This window comes from Platichthys flesus, chromosome 15, assembly GCF_949316205.1.
Source record: "Platichthys flesus chromosome 15, fPlaFle2.1, whole genome shotgun sequence".
NCBI lineage: Eukaryota > Metazoa > Chordata > Actinopteri > Pleuronectiformes > Pleuronectidae > Platichthys > Platichthys flesus.
The window spans coordinates 18,957,412-18,978,804 of NC_084959.1; positions in this window are offsets into that span (position 1 = coordinate 18,957,412).

The window sequence follows — 21,393 nt, forward strand, 5'->3', positions numbered from 1 at the left end:
ACCAATGGGAACCAACAAGGAATCTGTTTATACAGTGGTCTGTGGTTGAAATATCCAATTTATCCCTAACTTGCCAGAAATGTTTTGTTATCCCAACTGTCCTGCTGTAATATACATTTAACAGTAGCCAGGAAAGAGCAGATACGACTTTGGCTGCATTTTAAATATGTGCAAGGGGTATGGAAAAATGTATTTACATAAGAATGATAGCAGCATTGGCATCATGTCACCTGTTTGGTCCAGATTGAATATCCCTAAAAGTTAATGAATTTCCATTAAACTGTGTACACTTGATGATATTTGTAGTTACAAGTTATTAAACCTTGTTGACTTCTCACTGTGCCTTAAGTGCCACCATGAGGATGGAATTTGTGGTTTTGTGTAAAATGTTAAAGAAATAGGGACATCATGAGAACGGATCCTTCGGTAACAAGCTGATGCCAAAACTGAGACAAGCAGACACACACACACACACACATACACACACACTCTCTCCTCTTCACACGGATTGTGACACAACGCAGTGTTTAACTTCTTTGCTGCAGAAGTAGCGAAAACGCTTTTATCCGGGATCATGACTGTGAGTTCAACGGTTATTGTGGATATCAGTTCTGCATGTGGCTGATTGGAGAGGAGAAGAGGCGCAGAATCACTTGTTGACCGGCGCTGGGAGGGTGCAGGGTGTGCGCTCAGCCTCAACAGTTTTCTTACAGTCATTGAGCTACCTGATAACTGAAATCTTCCCATTTTCCTACATGTTTTTATAATGTGAATAGTCCTTTCTTTTTAGTTATTAGTTGAAGGCTACATAGCCACTGTTGCTTTATGTATTTTCAAATATCCTTTTTTATAAAGGAGGTTTTGTGTTGAAGATTTATCGTTAGTTTTTTGACCGTGGTATCGATTTAGGCATGGAGTTATAGTGAAAATTTCAACAGTCTTTCAGCCATTTTTCAAACGTTTACTCATGAGAGGAGACGGCATTGTCACATGAGCTACACAAAGCACAGGATTGGCTGGTTTACTGCCCTCACCTCAGGAGACGCTGCCACAGAGTGTGCGATATAACAGACCAGAATAATCCCTGACTTAATTAGTTGCCAACTATTTTTATCTATTATAATTGATTAATTCGATTAATTGATGCAGCCCTAAAGTACAGCCCTTTAAAGCTTCTAGCATGGCTGCAATCACCTAGTCCTGCTTCTGTTCTGTTTCTGCACAGCCGTACAGAACTTCACCTACTGAGTAAGTAGGTCAGTCCATCGCCTGTTTTATTCAAACTTGGACCCATATTGTGTTATAGATAATAATAGTGATAGTGTTGCAGCACAGAGGGTGTTCTCCATCGTTGGAGATTTTCATAACCTTACTAACAGCATGGTGGACCACTTACATTTGTTCATACTGGAGAAGATGGAGACCAACTTCTATTTCTACTGATTTTTAGCCAGGTGGTCAGGAAATTACACGTTCATTCCATTCTTTATTGTGATAGGATCCTGTAAATGGTGCACTAATTTCTATTAATTCACTCGAGAATGGAAATTTAGCTTAATTGTGATATCAGGCAAGAATCAGGATCAAATTGTAGAGTGTGAGCACCGCTTTTAACTCCAGATTGAATCGCAAATTACTGAATATGGGTTGTTTCGTACATGTGGCAAAAACGTGCAGCCTGTTCCGATGGTATTTCATATCGTTCAATCATGGTTATATAGGGTAAGTATATTTTATATTATATAGAGACATTATTATGCATTCTTTTATATGTAACATGAAATAAATCCTATGTGATGTAATTGCAATAATTAAGGTTAAAAAATATTTGTTTCTCTACTCTCAGATCCACTCTGTACCTGCATTTACAGTAGCAGCATCATCAATCTTTTGAGATGTAAGTTTTATTGTGGCTAGTAGTTGCTCAGAACCCAAAGCAGTGTTCTCACACTAATAGGCGGAGGTTAATTAAATCACCTCTTTGTCTGCCCGCAGCTGCTAATCTGCTCTTAACTCGACGGATTGTGGTAAATCAGGGGAAACGTGCCCCTTGAGCTCTGAATTACACAATCCTTCCTAATTGTGATTGGGCTTAACAGAGTCATTGAACTCCCGTAGCCTGCCCAGCAACAGTGCAGAGAGAGAATAAAAACGCTTGACGAGATATAAAGATAAAATACAGCGACAAAATGCTCCTCTTCCTCTTTGGGTCTACAGTTTGCTAGTTGTCATGCTGACTTAAAGTGTGTTGTGGAGATTGTAGGGCGCTGTTTGACATGATACAGTGGGAGGAGAGGAAGGCAGGGATGGGGGAGGAGGGGTGTTGCTGCAGTAGCTCATGACATTATTTGCTTTGTGGAAGGAGGCTCCCAGGGACACTCAGAGAGAGGAGGAAAACACAATGTTTGTTTTCCTAAGAGGCTCCACTCCGTGTGTGGCAGAGGAAGCCCAGTCAGCAGGGAGGAGGACATGGCAGAGTGGGTGGCCGACAGACACACACATACACACACACACACTCACATATACAGACTGACTGACTGAAGCACTGGTGAATGGACAAGAGGAGATAGCAGGAGATTGCAGCGGTTGATTGACAAGCAGACATACAGAGAGAGAAAGGAAGACAAACTAACCACCACTCCAGACAGTGAGGGGAGCTGCGGGTGCATCTCAGCGTGCTCAGCCTCTGTCGGTGAAGATGGACAGATCCTTCCTCTCCACAGTGTGACAAACCACCAACATATCTGGGTCGAGACAAACCTGTCGGTGATTTTTCACCTTATTTGCAGACGAATCAATGAAGCATGTAGGCACACAACCAATCTCATTTCACCGTTACAAAATACATTTCTTTTGGCCGAGATGCAACTAACACTTGCTGCTTAGTTTAGTTGCCAAACATTAGCGTCGCTGTCAGTTTAGATATCTGCCATTCCTCTTATAGTAACATGACAAGTGTTTGATTGGGCGAAGTGTCATGTGCCAAGGTAATTCTTGATTTAAATTAGAAACCCCAGTTACACTCAGCTTGTAATTCAATTGTCAGCGAAATGAGATGTAATGTAAAGTGGGAAAATGAAGAGGATTTAAACTAGAGGAATTTTTACTTTTATTCTTATTATTCCTCATTGCATTTTTACTAGTCCACAAAGCTGAGCTAAGTTTATGAAAAATTGTGCTTAACAGTTAGGATGAAAGCAATCTAATATCATTCGCATAAATGTATGATGCCTAAAGAGGCAATACATTTTTGTAACACCTTTTTCAGGGTTTTTCAATTTGTCAATTTTCTATTGAAGGAGTTTAAATCTAATGTAATGTAATTTCTTTCTGAGTTCCTTTTTTCTTTTGAACATTTACGCTTTTGACTGTTTTCAAAATGTATGAATCATTTATCAGACTGGCTGAATAACTAATTTCTAAAACTGCCTACTCTTACTAAATTGAGATCTTTTTAAAACAACATGTTTTGAAAGATCAAGTCTCCATTGTGGAGGCATACATGTATGACTACGCATACACACACACACACACACACACACACACACACACACACAAAGAGTACATGCATTGCTTGTATAGGTAGAGAGGTAACAGTCTTTTGCAGTGGAGTCTCCCATGCCTTTCTGGGTAATTGCAGTATCCGTTTCAAGTGAGGGGTAGGGATTTCCGAGAGATGTGAATTGTGTGTGTGTATATGTGCGTGTGTGTGATTGTGTGGGTCCGTGTGTAGGCCCAAGTGCAGTTTATCTTGTAAGGTTGACAGGAACCAAGCAGCACGGCGAGTGTTACTGTCTCTGTCCCGCCGAGCATAATGATTAGCATTTCAGATGTGTGATTCGTTGCTTTCATCACTCGGTGTCCAACCATCCACCTCCTGCCCCCATGAGACAATCTCCCTCATATGGCTCCTGTCATCACTGGGGGAGGAGAGGAGGAGAGGGAGGTGGAGAGCAGAGGGACAACTTTGGCGTACAAGTTGTTGTTGGTGATACCTGTATAATAAACTACACATTTTGTTGTGATTTCACAGGAATCAGGCCACATATGGTTTTACTGTAATGATGACGCATACAGTAACAGATGGATTATAATAGTCTTAATGCCATGTGTAGTCAGGCCCTCCCATTTTAAATCTTCGTTTTTTTCTTTCTTTAGACCTCCATAGGGAATATGACAAAAATTAGCTCGACATATTTCCCTATTTGATTCCTTTTATGAAAATAGGTCAGAAAAGTTAAACAAAAGCCAGGTTTCATTCGTACTTAGTATCTTCCTGTTTCATCCATCAGGAGAGAATCCTTTAAGGAAAAGAGCTGAAGCTCATTCATGGGGTAAACATAATAGCACTGCTTTGCTTTGCTGACCTCCCTTCTTTATATCATTAAATTAACGATTGCCTATTCTAAACATGCCTATTTGAAATGGGCTGTTTTCTTGGCCTGTGTTAATGTTGGTTTCAGTTTTCTTTCTGAAATTATTCAAAATGTCCTGCAGTAATTGAGCTGCAGCAGGTAGAGACTGCCTGCAGGACTCAGTCCACAGAACCCTGAAGCCTCTGCTGCCTTTTATTCAAGGTTCAGAGAAACCCACAGAATTCTCTGTCGTTGCCATAGTCATGAACTTACGTGTTGTCCTTAACATACTGTTGTTGTTGACTTTGTGGAGCACCAACGAGCTTCAGCAACATCTCTCTTACGCCAACACACATCAACTATCTCATTTGTTTTTCCTGTTGTTTTCACTAAATGGAAATTTTCACTCATTTGTTAGATAATAATTGGTGCCCGGACAAAACTAATAAGTCTACCAATTTAGAGCAAGTTGGCATCAATAGCTTTACATGATTTACATAATCTGTGGTTTTCCTGCCACCGCACAACAAACAACCCAGCACTGTCAGTGGCCAATGAACACAAATGTCCGGGAGTGGGACAGACTAACTGCTCCTGACGTGGTCTGTCTCTCTCTTCGTCTAACCTTCATCTTCAATGATGGAAAAATACAATGTTAAACAAAGTAGGTCTGAGTTTAAATGCCTTGGTTCTCTTTACTTGAGGTTCTGTTGGATGCTGCTAGGACTGTCAACTTCTTAGAGGAAAGAAATGAACATATTCTATTCCGCTTGTCTTCATATTACCCCATCGAACCACAGGGAAGAATGAACAATACAGCAGGGGACAAATCCAGTCTGATGCTTTTCCGTCAAGAACTTGAATATTTTGCTCCAGTTGTATAAACTCAAGACATTCTCTTCCATGCCGTCAGCCCTACAGTTTGGGACAGTTTGTGTGAAGGATATTAGGCTTTAATATCGGACACTATAGCAGGTATCTGTGTGTTTTGGTCTTCTTTTAGTTCTGATCCTATGACACCTTTTTTAGATGAACTAGCTTCATCTAAGGCTGAAGTAAAAGAGACTTTATTGTCAGTATTGTGTAATACTTTGAGATGTCTTGGCTTTCCTATATTTTATAATGGAATCTATGATTCCCTTCATATTCAATTATTCTTATTGTTGTATCTGTCATCTGTGATTTTTAATGGTCAGACAAGTTGCTCAGATCAAACTCAATGTAATTTAAGTCTATACATTCAAAGCATGTTGGGGAGAGAAGCTTGTGAACTCTTTGAAAGATACAAAATAATACTAATCTGCAGAGAATAGTTTTCTGTTTTACAGATGTATGGTATCAGCTTCAAATATGTCAAATATTCCGTGGCCAAACAACAGTTTTTTTGCATTTTGTAAACATTCTGTGATTTATACGTGCACAACTGGGTCTGACCTTCAATGAGTGGGCAATGTGAGTTGTTGATGGTATCAAATTACTTGCAGATCTGTGTTATAATACTTGAATCTTGGGCTGAGCTATGCTTCTTGTAAGCCTTATAGTGGAGAATACAGTACAGACATTTTGAATGATCTTTGACTGGAACCACATTCCTGGCCTCCTTCAGTGTCAATCATGTTCTCCACCTCAGAGATCCCTCCAGGGGGACACACACCACATCACTTGTGATGTGAATTACACAGTTGGACAAAGAGCAATAGCCATATAAGCAGACAGTGATTTTTATTCCAAACACTGTGGGAATGCAACATTCCCCGTTCACAGTAAGCTCACCGATGAGTTAAACACAGAGAGAGACTCTGCAGACCCAATACGCACAAACCACACTGGGTAAATTAAGCCTTCTTCTTTGATGTAAAGTTGCAACCATGTAGCTGTAGTTGAGTCAAAGTCTACTGTCACTGATCAATGTGCTGTTTTATCTGTCTCCCAATAATCAGTTTTACAGATTCTCTCATACAGTGATGCCCAAATGCTCCTGTAGAAGAACATAATGTATGACTTGTTTTAGGTGAGAGGTCAAACTCAAAAACACACAACAGCGTTTCTTTTTTTGCAATAAAAGAAAATAACAAAATGTAGTTGAATAACACCAGAGATGTCCCTTCTGGCTGTTTGACTGTCAGGTCACGCTCAGGGTGAAGGAAACACACATGTAGCTGTAACAAACATCACTGCAACAAGAGGACATGAAAAGAGAAGTAGATGTGAAACCTCCCGCTCTCCAGGAAAGATGGACAAAAGATGAATTCATGGCGACTAGTTTGTGGAGGACACGCTCACAGTGAGGAAAAAGGACAACCTAAATTTGTGAGTACTGCTGGAAGCATCTAGCTTATCTGGATGAGTTGTGAGGACAAATGGTCTCAGGCAAAGTTATTGCTCATCAGAGGTGGAGTTTGGTGACAAACATGCAGCTTTCACAGGACCACATTCCTACAGAAAGAAGGTCATACAAGATTTGTGGTGAGAGAGGTGATAAGAAACTGAAGGGGTATAAGGGAAGGAGCCTTGTTGCTGCTGTGGAGCTGCTAGAAACAGATATGGTAATATTGTCCAAGCTGTCAGTGTATCATATAGAGCTGTCGCAGAGCTGATTCCTGATATGATCCGATATTGAACACAAGAAATCTCCAGTTCTTGCCTTCGACTTGAATCGAAACAACCAACTTGATAGATACCTTGCAACAAGTCTTTCTTGGTGTGGAATGATTGCAGACTTTGATATGAGGGAGGGATTGTAGCATGTTGCTCTGACCTGCTGTGTACAGTCATCTTCATTAGACACCAGATACATCACAGCAGAGGAGGAGTTCCAGGTTAGAGTGATATGGGCTCAATAATTTAGTATGGCTCTCAAAGGACGTTATTAAAATTCAAATGGCTCTTCGTGGAAGAGGGTTCCCTACTCCTGGTGTATATGAGGAAAAAAACATAAACGTGGCATTACTGGCTAAAGACATATTGTAAATATCCACATTTCCCAAGATACATCTGCTCTTTCATTGGTGTCATTCTTAGTGAGTTATAGGATCAAGACTGAAGCAGAGTTAAAGAAAATCACCTTCTTGTGAGCTTCAGTGTTTTTACTGCTAAAATCTAGTACATATGACAGAATGTTATTTCAGCAGTTGTTCAAGTAGAGGAAGAATCATTTCTCTTCTTAGAAGTTGCAGAGGCTAAAAAGGTCAGATTCCTAAAAAACATTTCCATCCTTTGTGGCATGAGGCTAAATATTCTGTGCACAACAGTGTTTATCAGACATATTGGCTTTTGTTACTGTTGCTTCTTATTCATATTCCTTTCAGAGTATGAGATAAACCATTTGTGTATTTTAACTTTCGGGGTCATAGTAGTTATTATGTGGTAATCTTTGTGAAGCAGTTTTCACTTTTCGAGCTTTTTTGAACTACACTATGTGCTTGAACAAGGAGCTTTTTTCAATGATGTTTGGCTTTGCTCAAATCTTTAGAGCTGACAATTAACAACCATTGCCTTAAATATGACATAAAGTTGGCCCCTCTGATTAAACTGTGGTGCCTTTATGGCCCCTGATTTAGAAAGATCCACCACCGTTGAGAAAAGATTAGCCACACGGTCTTATTGCTTGTATTCCTTGTGGGCCAAGGATATTTTTGCCATCTTTTAGCACATTGCTATATTTATGTTGGGTCAAGATGAGGGAACTCATCAAAGTTGACATGTAGCAGCAGTGCCAGTGTCTAACGTTACTCTGCTTCTCTGCACTAATTCTCTTTCTCTCTCTCTCTCTCTCTCTCTCTCTCTCTCTCTCTCTCTCTCTCCCCCCAAGCTGTGTCCCCATCAGAAATGGCACACTGCGACTCCACTCAGTGTTGTCAACACGAAACGGTCTTGTGACCTGAAGCGTTGACGCATCTTTAATTGCAGATTAATAATAATTAATAGCTGGATTAAGAGTCTGTTTACTTTGACACCGGTAATTGTTTTATTAACATCTTATATTTAATCAATCAACAGACCAACATGCTTGAATATTTCATCACCCTGTCCCTAAAGTTGGAATTTCTTTTTTTAACCCATTTGCTTTAGTCGGGAAACATGTGTCTGTTAATCTAACTTAAACCCCAATTTGCACCTATGCCAACACAGACACGCTCAGAAACTCTCTCCAGTCAGTTTTTTAATATCTCGGCGGTTGCAGGTCCATTCAGATGAAGAAAGGCTTTGACTTCACTGTTTGTGGCTGCTGTGCTCGGCCAGAAGGGGACTGGTAGTGCCAGCCAGTCAGCAGCTTACCACACTGTCCTTACTCTGCATTCAGATCACATGCTCTCAAGGACAGTGCTGCCTTGCCACCAGTACTAAGCTTTGACTCTTTCTTTCTTTCTTTTCTGACTTATCTCCCTCCTTCAGCCTCTCACTGTGTCCCCTCTCTCTTCCTGTCTCAGGCAGGTATCACTCTGCCAGCATCAGTATTGTGCTGGCAGTGTAAACGAGCCACTAAGATTATATTGCATTAATTGGCGGAACTGTGATCATTAAAAGCTCATAATCCTTGAGGAAGTATTGCTTTTTATGATGAGCATTCGGTCGGCTTCATTACATTGCTGCTGTGTTTCCTCACCATTCTGCCCTGATGTTAAGGTTTGTGTGTGTTTTTACGTGTGTGTGTGTGTGTGTGTGTGCGTGCGTGCGTGCGTGCGTGCGTGCGTGCGTGCGTGGGTGTCTTTGGTCGCCAAGTGGTGATTCTCAGTAGTTAATGACTACGCCTGCAAAGAGCAGAGCACTTGATGGGGCCATCTTAACTCTCTTACCATTGCTCATTTTACCCTCTAATGTTGAAAAGATAACTGCATTCATACTGCAGCAGCATACATTTTGAATTCACTGTTATTAGGGAAGAGCTTAGATGCTGTAACTGTGTTGAAAATGGTTCCAAACTGCTGTGACCACAGTCAGAAGTAAGTGACAGAACTGCAGATGCTGGGGAATCTTTCCAAATACACCCAGTACAATCCCATTGTCCACTTTTTCTCTTCCCCCAATTAAGAAGAAATTTTCCTCTCTCTAAGTTTGATTATATTTAGTGTTTAAGTTTAATTAAGTATGTTTACTCACTGCTTATGTTTTGTACAATGTACCAGTGGGAATGTACTGTACCTTTTACAGCACTTGAGATGTTGCTCTATAAGACAAATGATAAGATTATAAATGAATTGCAGTGTTAAAGAGCAAACCAGTAAATTCACCTTTCATTTAAACTACTCACACATTTTCACAAGTTTAAATTATGCAATATTTCATGAAAAACAGTAAAGGTCAGAGAAAAGTCCAAAACATGACAGAGCAGAACACTTTCTCTTTCCTTTTTACATTAATCATCTCGCGGCACTCTCACAATACGTTAGTCACAGGAGCGAATGCAGAGGCAGAACAGTATCAGTAAACAACACCAGTGACTATACAGAAAACCCTGCATCTTACATGTATATGGATAAGATCAGAAATACTTTATTGATCCTAGGGTGAAATTGATGGTGATGGTGTTTCTGAGATGAACGTATCAGGTTGTGGTGAACAAATTGAATAATATCATCCCATAAACTAGCCAACAGAAATAAAATTAACAGGCACAAGCCTAAAAGGACTTATGGTATATGAACACCTCCACATTTATTTAAGATTTACCTTATAGTAACATTTTATTCACATAAGAATGATCCCAATGGGTTCTGTGTTTAGGCAAATAAAAGTAAATCTTGCCTTCTTAGAGAGCACTGATATTACGAAAAGCCATTCAAAAAAATACATTTAATTGGAGTAAAAATGTCGTTCTACCAAGGCCTACCGTGATAAACGTTAGGGATAGTACTTAATAAAGCTTGTAGTTCACAGCATGTACTGGAAAACCAAATTCTGTTCCCACACTGACTCAGGCCGTGTATTCTGTTTTAATGACTATGCTTTTGGATAAGAGCCTTCCAGCTGAAGTAGCCATCAAGCTGCTGTACCTTTCTCTTTTTCCTTCATGTGCTGGATGTATTCCTCATGGCAGCTGTGTTCCCTCTTATCTGTGACAAAGGGTCATCCTGTTATGATGAAAACAGCTCAGCGGCGTGAGTCTCCTGTTTCTGTCTCACCCGGGGCTCTGTAACTCTTCTTAAGACACAAACAGCTCTTTTGCCTCATGGGGACATTTTAATGGCTGCAAACCACACATCCATCTCCTCCTACATGTCACCTTCAAATAGGCTCGGAGATGGCCAGGAACGGGGGAGATATGAAGGGGGGAGCGTTCATGCTGTCGTGCACATGCGTGTGCGTGTGCTTATGAGGGAAAACGGGGGCAGCCAGGGTGGATTTTTCATTCCTGAGCCCTTCACCCCTGGCAGTCACAACAGAGCGTTTCATCTTCCTCTTCATTCATCTTGGATACATAGAGCCACAAAGAGCAGGAAAGCATAAATAATGCACTTTATACCACTGGGCCTCCAGACACTAACAATGCACATGGGCCATACAACACATTCAGTTGATGAAGCATTGCTGTGGGTTATGGCTGACCAGTAACACGTTGCTATATCATATAAGGATACAAGATAAAGCCCACAGAGTGCAGTGATGGCTGTTTTAGAAGTGGGCTACTGTGTAAAAGCAGCGATGTGATATATAATGTTCGGCTTTGTGGGCAGGTAAAGAGCTCTTTATTGGAACATGAGGCTGTTCTGACCTGGGTTCAAATTTCCTCACTATCGGTTAAATTGCATTCAAGCTAATGTGCCTGTCTTTCTTTTTTACTTTTTTTACTTAGAGTCCACACTGTTAACATGAAATGAAAACCCCTCTGTGGCAAATATGAGAGTCTGGATGTAAGCACAGCTGGAGTGAATCCAGAGATGAGAGAGGGATCAGTCGATGACGGCTTTTGCTGAGTGGGAATCAATCAAGGTCCTAGTTGCTCATCTGACGGCTTTATTCAGCAGAGTTGGGATCTGCTCAGATTACAGTGATAGAGACAGACAAAGACAAAATATGGCATTATAATTAGTGAGGGGGTGGAGGAGACACCATATTTGTGCTCATTCGCGTATATTTTTACTTGATTTGTTTAATCCATTACAATTTCTCAGCCTGAAGCAGATAGACATTAAATCAATAAAAACATTAAATAGGCTTAACATTTGTATTTCCCTATAAATCATTGCTGTTCTCCTGAACTTTGTGAGCATTATTAAAAATTCCTACAAATCTTGCCCACCTTTCTTCCTCCTCTTCCTTCTCAATCATGTCTCTGAATGACAGAGCCTTGGCCAACAGGTCAGCAGAAACATCATCAGCTTTTTCTGAAATGCTACTCTAAAAAGTGTTTGCAGGCCAAGATCGCTAACAAACACGCTACATTTCCCATAATGCATTTAGCCTTTCTTGCAAGTATTTCAGCAAATTAGGATGCATGTCTTGTGAAGATGGCATCGTTCTCGTCTCATGTGGCTCTAAAGGGAGAAGCACTCAAACGTTGCATCCGATCTTAATGGGTTAAATAATAATCTTGTGATCAAGTTAAGAACATTAGTCAACAAAGTATACAACACAAATAGTTTACATTTAATGTATATTTAGTTTCAACTCTGAGCTTTTTCACCAAAAACGGGTTTGAAATGTTGATCAATATCTGGTATCTTTTGGATTTTTTAAATTCCTGACCAAATCATTTGACTCGAAATGAACCTTAGAGTTGATCTATCAGCCTCCCATGAACACAGAAGTTGGTGTACTATCTGTATTCATCCATCACTGAATTATTTTGTCCAAACTGGGACCTAAATCTTTATCTGAATTTCATTTTAACATGTTCCAAAGCCAGTTTGTGCGTCAGGTCACCCTCACCATGTGTTTATACTGTTGGCTGTGATCAACTCATAAGCAGGAATGTGTTTGCTTGTTTGAAACAGCTTGTCGGTGAGGAAAAAATCTGATTCTGCTGCTTTATTTTCAGCTGTCTGGTTTCTTTGATAGTAACTCTGTCTGTCAGGCAAAATATAATGAGTTTAGAAAAACTGTTTTCTTTACAGCTATTGCTTAGAAGATCAAAGCCTGAGATGTGTATGTATGATGATGATGTAGAACGTACGATGTACATATCGCAGCACTGTCACCGTTTTCACTGACAGCTGCGTTGCTCTAAACAGGCTGTGAACAATGACTGGTGTTCTTGGGTTTGTGTGTTGTGTCAAATGTAGCGAGACCTGCTGGATGGCAGACATTGTTCTGTGGAGGTAACTGTTTGTGTTTACCTTGGCAGACACCTCTCCGCTGCAGGCTGATGGGACCTGACTTCCTGGATTTGGGGGCGGGGCTCCATTTGTCTTCATCAGGGGCTGAGCCCAGATAATGAGAAGGGATTGCTGCTGCAGAAGTGATTAGTTGAATTAAAAGGGCAATATCGCTTAATTAGAGAATTCACATCTGGCTAATGGACAGTCCAATATTTGTTTCAACACAACAAGCTAGCAAATCCAAATCTAGGTATTACATGTTTTGTGCTAGGATAAGTTTACATAATTAGTATTGACAGTAATAAACCATGCCCACTGATTCCCATGGAGAAGTGTTTTCATCCCATTTTCTTCCTTCATCAATTCATGTCACCAGTTAAACTATTTTCAACACCTCTCGATTCATAACTGTATAATATCCTCCCCGCACCTGTGGAAATGTAAACCTGCCATTGTGGGATTAAGTTGAAATGGAATGACTGTTCAGATCTGGAACATTATCACGTTGATTAGCAGATTGGGACTTGTCTTTTTACGGCCCATGCGAGGGAGTCATCTTCTATCTATTCTAATCAACTCTCTGCGGAGTGGTTCATTAGTGTGGCATCTCCGAACACAGATCCCACTCTCATTATGGCTCAAAGCTTTGGTAAACAGCTGGAGAAACAAGTGTCTGAGAGTCCGGGGGAACAGAATGAGGACATTTAAAAATCAAATTCTGTGGCAACTTTCTTAAGTAAAGAAAAACAACAGCAAGAAAAGAAGGAACAACAACCTGAACGTTAAGGTTATTCCTACCTCAAACACTATGAAGGGGATTTCTTGCCTCTATGTTCAGGATAGTTGTATTTTTTTAAACAAACAACTTTAAATTTTCTTATCATAAATGTTTTAACAGGCAGTTTGAATCGGTGTGAAGAAAAAAAGACATTCATCTTAAAGATGGCAAATCCTGCTGCAGTGTCTCAATTAGGTGTGTAACTGGACTAGAGCTACAACTGTCCAGCCCTACTTTCAAGCCTAAAAGTCCACTAGAGGAAGTAGATATCCTAGCAGACATAGCGAGCGAACGTGATCCCTGCACGTGCCCTTGGGCGGTTGGGCGGTGAGTCATCTCTCTCTGTATATGGTTGTACATGTTTTTGCAGTAGTGTGGTGTTTCCTTGTGGGAGCATTAGCACAAATGCTTGAGAGCCCATGAGCATACCAAATGCCATCGTCCTCCTGATGCTAAGGTCATGTCCCGCAGACAACATGGAGACTTAAAAGAAAATCCCAGGCTGCAGAAGGTGTGCAGTATCCGTGCTGTATCCGTCTGAGAGCTGCTGCCGATGTTACCCCTCGCCGTTAAAACGTCCTCCATTGTGTTTGTTTCTGCCAGCTCTGGCTGGTGAACACTCCCCTGTGCAGGTTCAAGTGATTTTACGGGCCTGGCAGGATGTAAATTGCGCTCCGTTCCAAGACAAACACAAGTAATGAGATAGATCCCGCTGAAAGTAGAGACAGGGTCTGAGTCGCCGTTCCCACCCACTGCTCCATGTGAGAGCTTTCTGTGTCTGCCATTGTGTTTGAATGGGCTCAGCTGATGGGAGATTCTCCAGTTAATCTACTCTTAAGCCATCGACGAGTCCATCACACAAATTATTACAGATGAAAATGGCTGCTGGCTACATCTCTCCGCATTCTCTCTTCTTCATCATTCTCCTTTCCCCCTGGAAAGTAATTTTTTTCCCCAGTAGAATCAGTGATGCATTGTTGAGCCAGCACATTCACTGATTGATTTCTCCCTCTGTCTTCAATCTGTCTGTCAGCCAAGCTTAGCGTTGGCTGCTCCCCAATCCAAAAACTTGTTAAATTCCCAGTCTTTGCCAGCTTATGTGGCCATTTCCTTTTTGTGCAGGAAATACGCGTGTGGCAATGGAGCAATATTCAAATGCTTCAAAACTTTGTATCAACATTAGCTCTACAAAAAGAACAAGAGACTGAACAGGTTGGTAGGTGTTAAACTGTTGGCGGGCTCACTTGAAGCTTATTATTTTTGCATTTTATGTAAAGTAAAATGTTGAGTAGGAGGCTGTTGCAAATCAAATGTAGAAAGAAATCAATAATTGAAAATCATCATGGCTTAACGCTTTAATTAATCCAAAGAAGCACATGTGTATAGCTGTCATATTATAATAAACAATGGTTGTTCCTCATAAATAAAGGGCTATTAGGAACCATTTAGTAAAAATCATTTAATGTATTTGAAGTACACCAGGTTTAAGTCATATATAAGGTGCTCCTCTGCAAATATAACAACTAAGTAAAGTGAAAATAACTGAACCTAAACACCTTTGTCAATCTCACCTGATAGGTCTGCCCTCGTTGGCTTTTTTTCTCCTCCTCCACATCTCCCACATAGCTCTCCTCATTAGCGACAGGTAGTTCTTCCCGACTCCCTCTTGCTGCCGCAGAAAAGATTTCAAACAATTTATTGGACAATGTAATCAATCAATGTTTACACAGCTCAGTGTTCTCTTAAGTCTTCAAGCGACTCTGTTTCAATTCTTGTCCTCTCCTCAGGACGAGCACTTTTCAATCCACATGAATATTTTTCAATATTCATGTGGATTGATTGAGAGAACATCCGAAGTTAACATCAATGTTATCCACTTGCAAAAGCAGTCGATGTTGACTAGCATCTATGCCAGCTGTCTTCTCTGCAGGGGAAAATTAACTGCAATCTTTCATCCCGCACATGATCGTGTTCTGATTTAGTGATTTAGAAGTATGCACAGCGAGGGACGGCTGTTCAGACCGTCTGTTGTTAATGTTTTTCATGAGAGAAAGAGAGGATGACAGGCTGAGTGGATCAATGCGCTGTGTGCCATGAAATAATTCTTCCTATTAAAAATGGTCAAATAAAACAGAAAATCAATTTGTGGCTGTCGATGTTGATATTTTTGCACCACAAATATATAAATTTACCGGAAACAATAGAAGGGCCGTTATCCTTTGACAAGCTGTTCATGCTATTTGTCAGATAATATTGGTTTGCCACAGACAACGTGTCATCAGTGTGTTTGCCAAACTTTTTGTTGAAAATCAAATAATGGAGGCTGCTTGGGCTGAATTCTCTACTTCTCTGTCTCGTATTGGTTCTCCTAAATACATTTTACAGTTAGCACACATCTATTTTTAGCCACAGACGCCAGTGAAATGCTTTCTGCTGTCAAGGCCCTTCAGAAAATAAAAGTACCACTTGAACTGCACAGCTTTTGTAGTTTCAGTATTGATTGTTGTTGTTTTAATCACTTCAAGTGGTGTTCTGCTCTGCAGCAGTTCTTTATAGTTTTTTCTGACAAGTATATTTTGAGCTGTCCTCTCCTCGCCACAGAAGAACTCTTTGTACTGTCAGCGGCTGTGAACTGTATCTTCTGGCGTCCTTAGTGGAGTCTTTATGTTCTCCCTGCTTCTGTAGGTTTCCTCTGGATGACATGGTTTCTTAATAATCCCAACACAGGGTTACGATAGGATCAAGACAATCTGGATTTGACACAAGTTTAATGTGTGAGTAAATAAAAGGTTGAGTTTTTCATTAAAAAAAATCACTAAATTGAAGTGTTTGTGTTGATACGCATATAATCACATAATCATTTAATCAGTTATTTCTGATAAATTTGTCATCATCATGTTCTGCTTTTGAATTAGCTTTTTTCAATAACTGATCTAAAAAAGTGTGCAGCCTCAGTTGAAAGTATCCCTTAGTGTTTATAAGTGGTATTACTGTCAGTGTTGTCGGCTGCAGTAGTGAGCAACAGCAGGGATCAGTGGGGAGTTAAAGTCTCCACCAGGATAAAAAAAAAGCTTTCATTTAATCTGTCCACACACCACAGAGGCCTCAGGATGGTCCAAGGGTACATATGCGAGACAGACACAAAACCATCCAACCCACTTGGTCAAATCCCATTGAGAAGTGGTCGAGGACAGAGGAACACTTATACTGCAGCAGAGTCAGAGTACAAATGTGTCCTTGATGCCCTTTAAGACTGTAGAGACGCCTGTGTCTCAAAAAGTGGATATAAGACAAGAGCCTAACAATAGCCCTTCCCCACCAGTCTTGACTCAGGTTATATAAAATGCGGAAATCTGTGGCAATGAACAGAGAGGAGATCTTATAGATTCTTGACTGCAGTTTGTTCTGGTGGAAGCTGATGTGGTCGGGTTTTGACTTGAGCTTCAACCTAAACACATTTCAAAAACATTCCAACGTATGGGTGATAAAAACAATTTGGATATCAGTGATGCGGTGTAGAAATGGCACTGGTAATTATTATCCATTGACATTTCTTTTACAAGGATATTTACAATCTAATATAATTTTCTCTGACATTTATAAAGGTTTGTGTTTGTTGATGCAGGACACAAAAGGAATATGCCCCAGCTGTTATCATTCATTTAGCCACACTCACATCAAAGCAGTCCATTTAAACGACGCCTGAAAACACATGAAAAACCTATTGGGACAAAAATGTGTGAATTAGGTTTAGATAAATGTTGATGGTTAAGATTAGGGTTAGAGGGTAGGGAATAGAATATGCCTATGAGTGTAACCCATGGGGATAGTGTGTGTTTGTGTGTGTGTGTGTGTGTGTGTGATTTGTCAAACCCATTGTTCCACTCGATCTTACTGTGCAACACAGATGTGTGCACAAAATCAAACACAAGAAGGGAACTCAATGTGCCAGGCACTGTGAAACTGCAGAGCCTTAGTTGGGACAGAGATGACAGAGTATATGTGTTTTTCCGCCTACTGTGCACCGTGCTACGTCTGACATGTAGGGACATTGTTTCTTCTTCTTCTTTTTTTCCTACATGAAACACTGAGGGACTCGGCTTTTAAGTTTGTGCGTGTTCCAGGAACGAGCTTCATCCCGTTTGTCTCCTTTCGGGTGTTCTCTGCCTAGTCCCTTCACTAGCTCTAATCTTCACATGACAGCACTGTACTGCGTGGGTGTGCAGCTTGAAAGGCTCCATCATTCATCTGTCGATGACTCTACGACAGCAAACATCTGGCTCTGTTCAAAACGGTTACTGTTAATTCTCTGGCCTGCTTACTTACAAATGATTTTTTTGTTCTGCCATCGAAGTGATGGTGTTGAGAAATGTTGGCTGATTACTTACTCATTTGAATTACTACACTGGTGATGTTCGGTGTTGTTTCCTCAATCCTCACCGTGGGTGGAGAATTGGGTTATGCAGTTGTGACTCGTGCGGCCATTTTAATGTCTGCACTGCAGGAGGTGATTCATACATCTCATAACAGTGTCGCTGTGTCCTTGACAGAGGTTATAATTCATCCTGTTGGAAGCTGTTTACCAAACTTTGTGGCCTCGCACTCCAATAGCTGTCAAGATATTTCACTCACGCTGGCGCTCATGAAAAAGTCATGGAATCAATAATGCATGTTTTTAGTATTTAGTTCTACTTAATGCAGTTGATGATGAGTTTTTTTACCAGTACTGATTAATTGGGCACCATGGATATCTGTACCAAATTTGATAGCAATTCCTCAGTACTGGTTGAGGTAATGAAAAAGCAAAAATTTCAACCTATTTGCGGCCCTAGAAAAAAGTTAGGTGATCACCATAGTTAGTAGGTGTAATCCTCAGGGGATCATAAATCTTGAAATTATTGTAAATCTTTCTAACGGTTATTCTGTTTTTGATCTGGCAACATCTGTAACTGTCTGCATTGTAATTCCAGGTTGTCCATCGGTCCCACTCTCGTGAACAGCTTCAGGGAATCGTTTGCTTAAGCTCAAGGTTACTCTGAATTCACTTTACCGGGTTTTGGTCATTATTAATATGCACATTCCAAAATGGCTTTTACTCCTTTAATAAAATAGCCTACTGCACCAGTTACATGACTCCAGAGGGTTTCACTTGGTCTGTTAATGAATCATGGGTTTGTTTTGGGCATCATGCAAAAACAAACAAATCAGCCACCGTCTCCCATCCCTTTAAGAACCAGGTGCGCCTGCACCTCGGCACATTGCATTATAATGATGCACTTGCCGGTTCTGTGCCGAGGTAAGGGATCTGCACAGCGTGAGAGCATGCAAACATACCATCTGTGAGTAACAAGCAGAGGGCAGATGTTATGTGCACTAAACTGCAGTTTGTCTTGCTCTCCTGATAATGGGCCCCTAAAATAATAGAGAAACACTGTTCCATTGACTTCAGACTTGGTTTTTGCCTTTTGCCTTCCACTGCCTCAGGATAAAGTAATGTGCCAAAACCGCACCTGAGCACACTTTATTTTAAGACAAATACCCATGGGCACTCGGATGGGGGCAACTGGTTTGGCTATTTAATCACATGGAGCCGGATGAGGACTTGACATCTGTGTCCGTCTGAAACTGGTTAAGATACTTGCTCTTAACCCTTTTGTGCTGCTTTGAAAATTGCATAATTTTTGACAGAAAATACGACATGGCTCTTTACTTTGTCATATTTTCACCAGTGTAGTCACAAAAAAAACAGCACTTGCCAAGCATCTGATGTGATCCAGACACGCTTTGCACTGTTTACTTCTCAGACATGTATTGTGTTCATCCTGCAGACTTACTCTTTCTCTTACATAAATGATTTCCCTCATCTGTTATATTCCTTAGTGTGTTTTTTGCTACAAAAAATGTTGATTCTCCTTAGAGCTTTGTTCTTGTAGTGTGAAAAAACAAACAGTTGGCAAATGTTATTTTCTGACCTCCTTTATGCTGTCTTAATCTATCGCTATCAAAGTGCTGCTTCTTGAAACAAGAGGAAGCAGCATGCGCTTGGTTCCACACCGAAGACCTTTGATGAACTGCAATAGTGCAGATTATCACTCGCCTCCACGGCTCCGCTTCTCCATCTTCCTCTTACACACTGTCCTAGGCCTGTCCCCTGGCTTTTACTTATCTGTCACCTTTCCTTGACAGTTTCTTCCTCTCACTGCATCCTTTCCTCTCACACTTGCTCAACACACAAACTATCCGTGACTTCTCTTTGCAACGGGCGTCTGACAGGTGACAGGTGGCACGGATTTCACCATGACACGGTGTCAGTGCTGGAAAGTGCTGTGTCTTCTGGCTGACGTGTTGGGGGGGAATCGGCGCCCTAGACAAGCCATTAGTTATGCTCAGATACGAAACCCTGACATCATCAGCTGCATGCAATTGCTTTGATAATTTGATAACCTAACTGTAGTGGAGGCAGGTTTGTCCCAAGGCTGACACATTGTGGCTCACTGATGGTGAAAGCTGTCATCTCTGTTTAGCAGTCAGCCCGGGGGAAGCTTGACAGATAGGTGGAGGGGCAGAGTGGGCTGTCATCGAGGTCACAGAGCCCTTTGGCCGCTACGCCGATCCTCCCACGGGACGTCCCACCACAGAGCGATGCTTCAGGACAGTCTCCAATGAGCAAACGGCACAGAGTGACAGCTCCTTAAAATGTCCCCGATTCCACTTCCTTGCAGACGCAGAGGAAAATCCCACAGGATATTGCTTGTAAAAAAAAAATATGAAAATTGCAAAACCCATATTTTCTGCCAGTGTCCCTTCTATCTGGCCTGTAGTGCATTTCCCAGCAGTTTCTTGCATGCTGTATATGCCGGCATTTCATTGGCCCCTGCTCAGCTCGCTTTATCCTGTTAGCTCACTCTCATGAACATTAGTGCTTTGAGCTAAATCAAGAGGGAGCACGCAGCACTTTGAGTGGCTTGTGAGTACTGGTCTCCCCCACAATAATTCTCTGTGGCCTACTCAAGATAAAGATAAAGCCAATCTGAGGACACTGAAGATAAAAGCGTGTGTATTGCCTTTTTTCTTTTAATTTCTGCTGTTGGCTCCAGACAGTCACTAAGCGGATGTTTCATTTTCCCTTTGAGAATGTTGTGTGGTCCGCTCCGTGATGTACTGAAACATTTGAAATGACAGTACGGTTAAGGAATGTGATTTCTTCCACAGTATGACCATGAGGGTATGAGAAGTCGCCACTAAGGCAATTACCAATCCAATAAACTCTCACAATGTGTGTAAAGGTCTGTGGGAGATAAGCTGAAGTGCATTTTTAATCCTCACTGATCCTTATTGTCACTTTATTTCAAAAGTTTTTTTATTTAGTTCAAATCGCCCTTGAGAGAAAAAAAAGGATATTATTCCTCTTAGTCTAACGTCGCCGGGCTGTCTCACTCTTTGTTCTTTTTGTCATCTTTTCATCTCTCTCCCACAATCACTCTCTCTCACTGTATCTCTAGATGTCAGTGGAGATATAAATACACCACACGTTCCTGACTCTGCAAACCTTGTCAAAATAACTGATTAAGCTCATTAATGGTAAATAAATTTATAAATGTAAAATTACAAAATAAACATTTTCTTAAATAAATAAAAATAGCCAAGAAAATAGCCAGTAAGGTGCAACATGTACAGAGTTAACTGTATTTAAACTCTACTGTTATGTAATTTATAAATATATGCATTTTCCTTTTTCCTTAAAAGTAAAAGTACTTATACTTTGATGCCCTGCAAGTCTCCGCTGTGGAGAACTCTCTCACTCTAGGGACAGAGGTTTATAAAGGGCTGGTGTGACTTGCTGGCTGAAATGCAGACGAGAGGGAACTTTGTAACGGGGGTCGTTTACTTTCAGTGTGTGTTTGAACCCTGTGTTCTCAACAACAGAGAACTCTCGTTATTGCTCTGACATGGTCTTAATTATTTGCTAGGGACAGTCTTAATGCTGCAGGGAGGTGCGTTT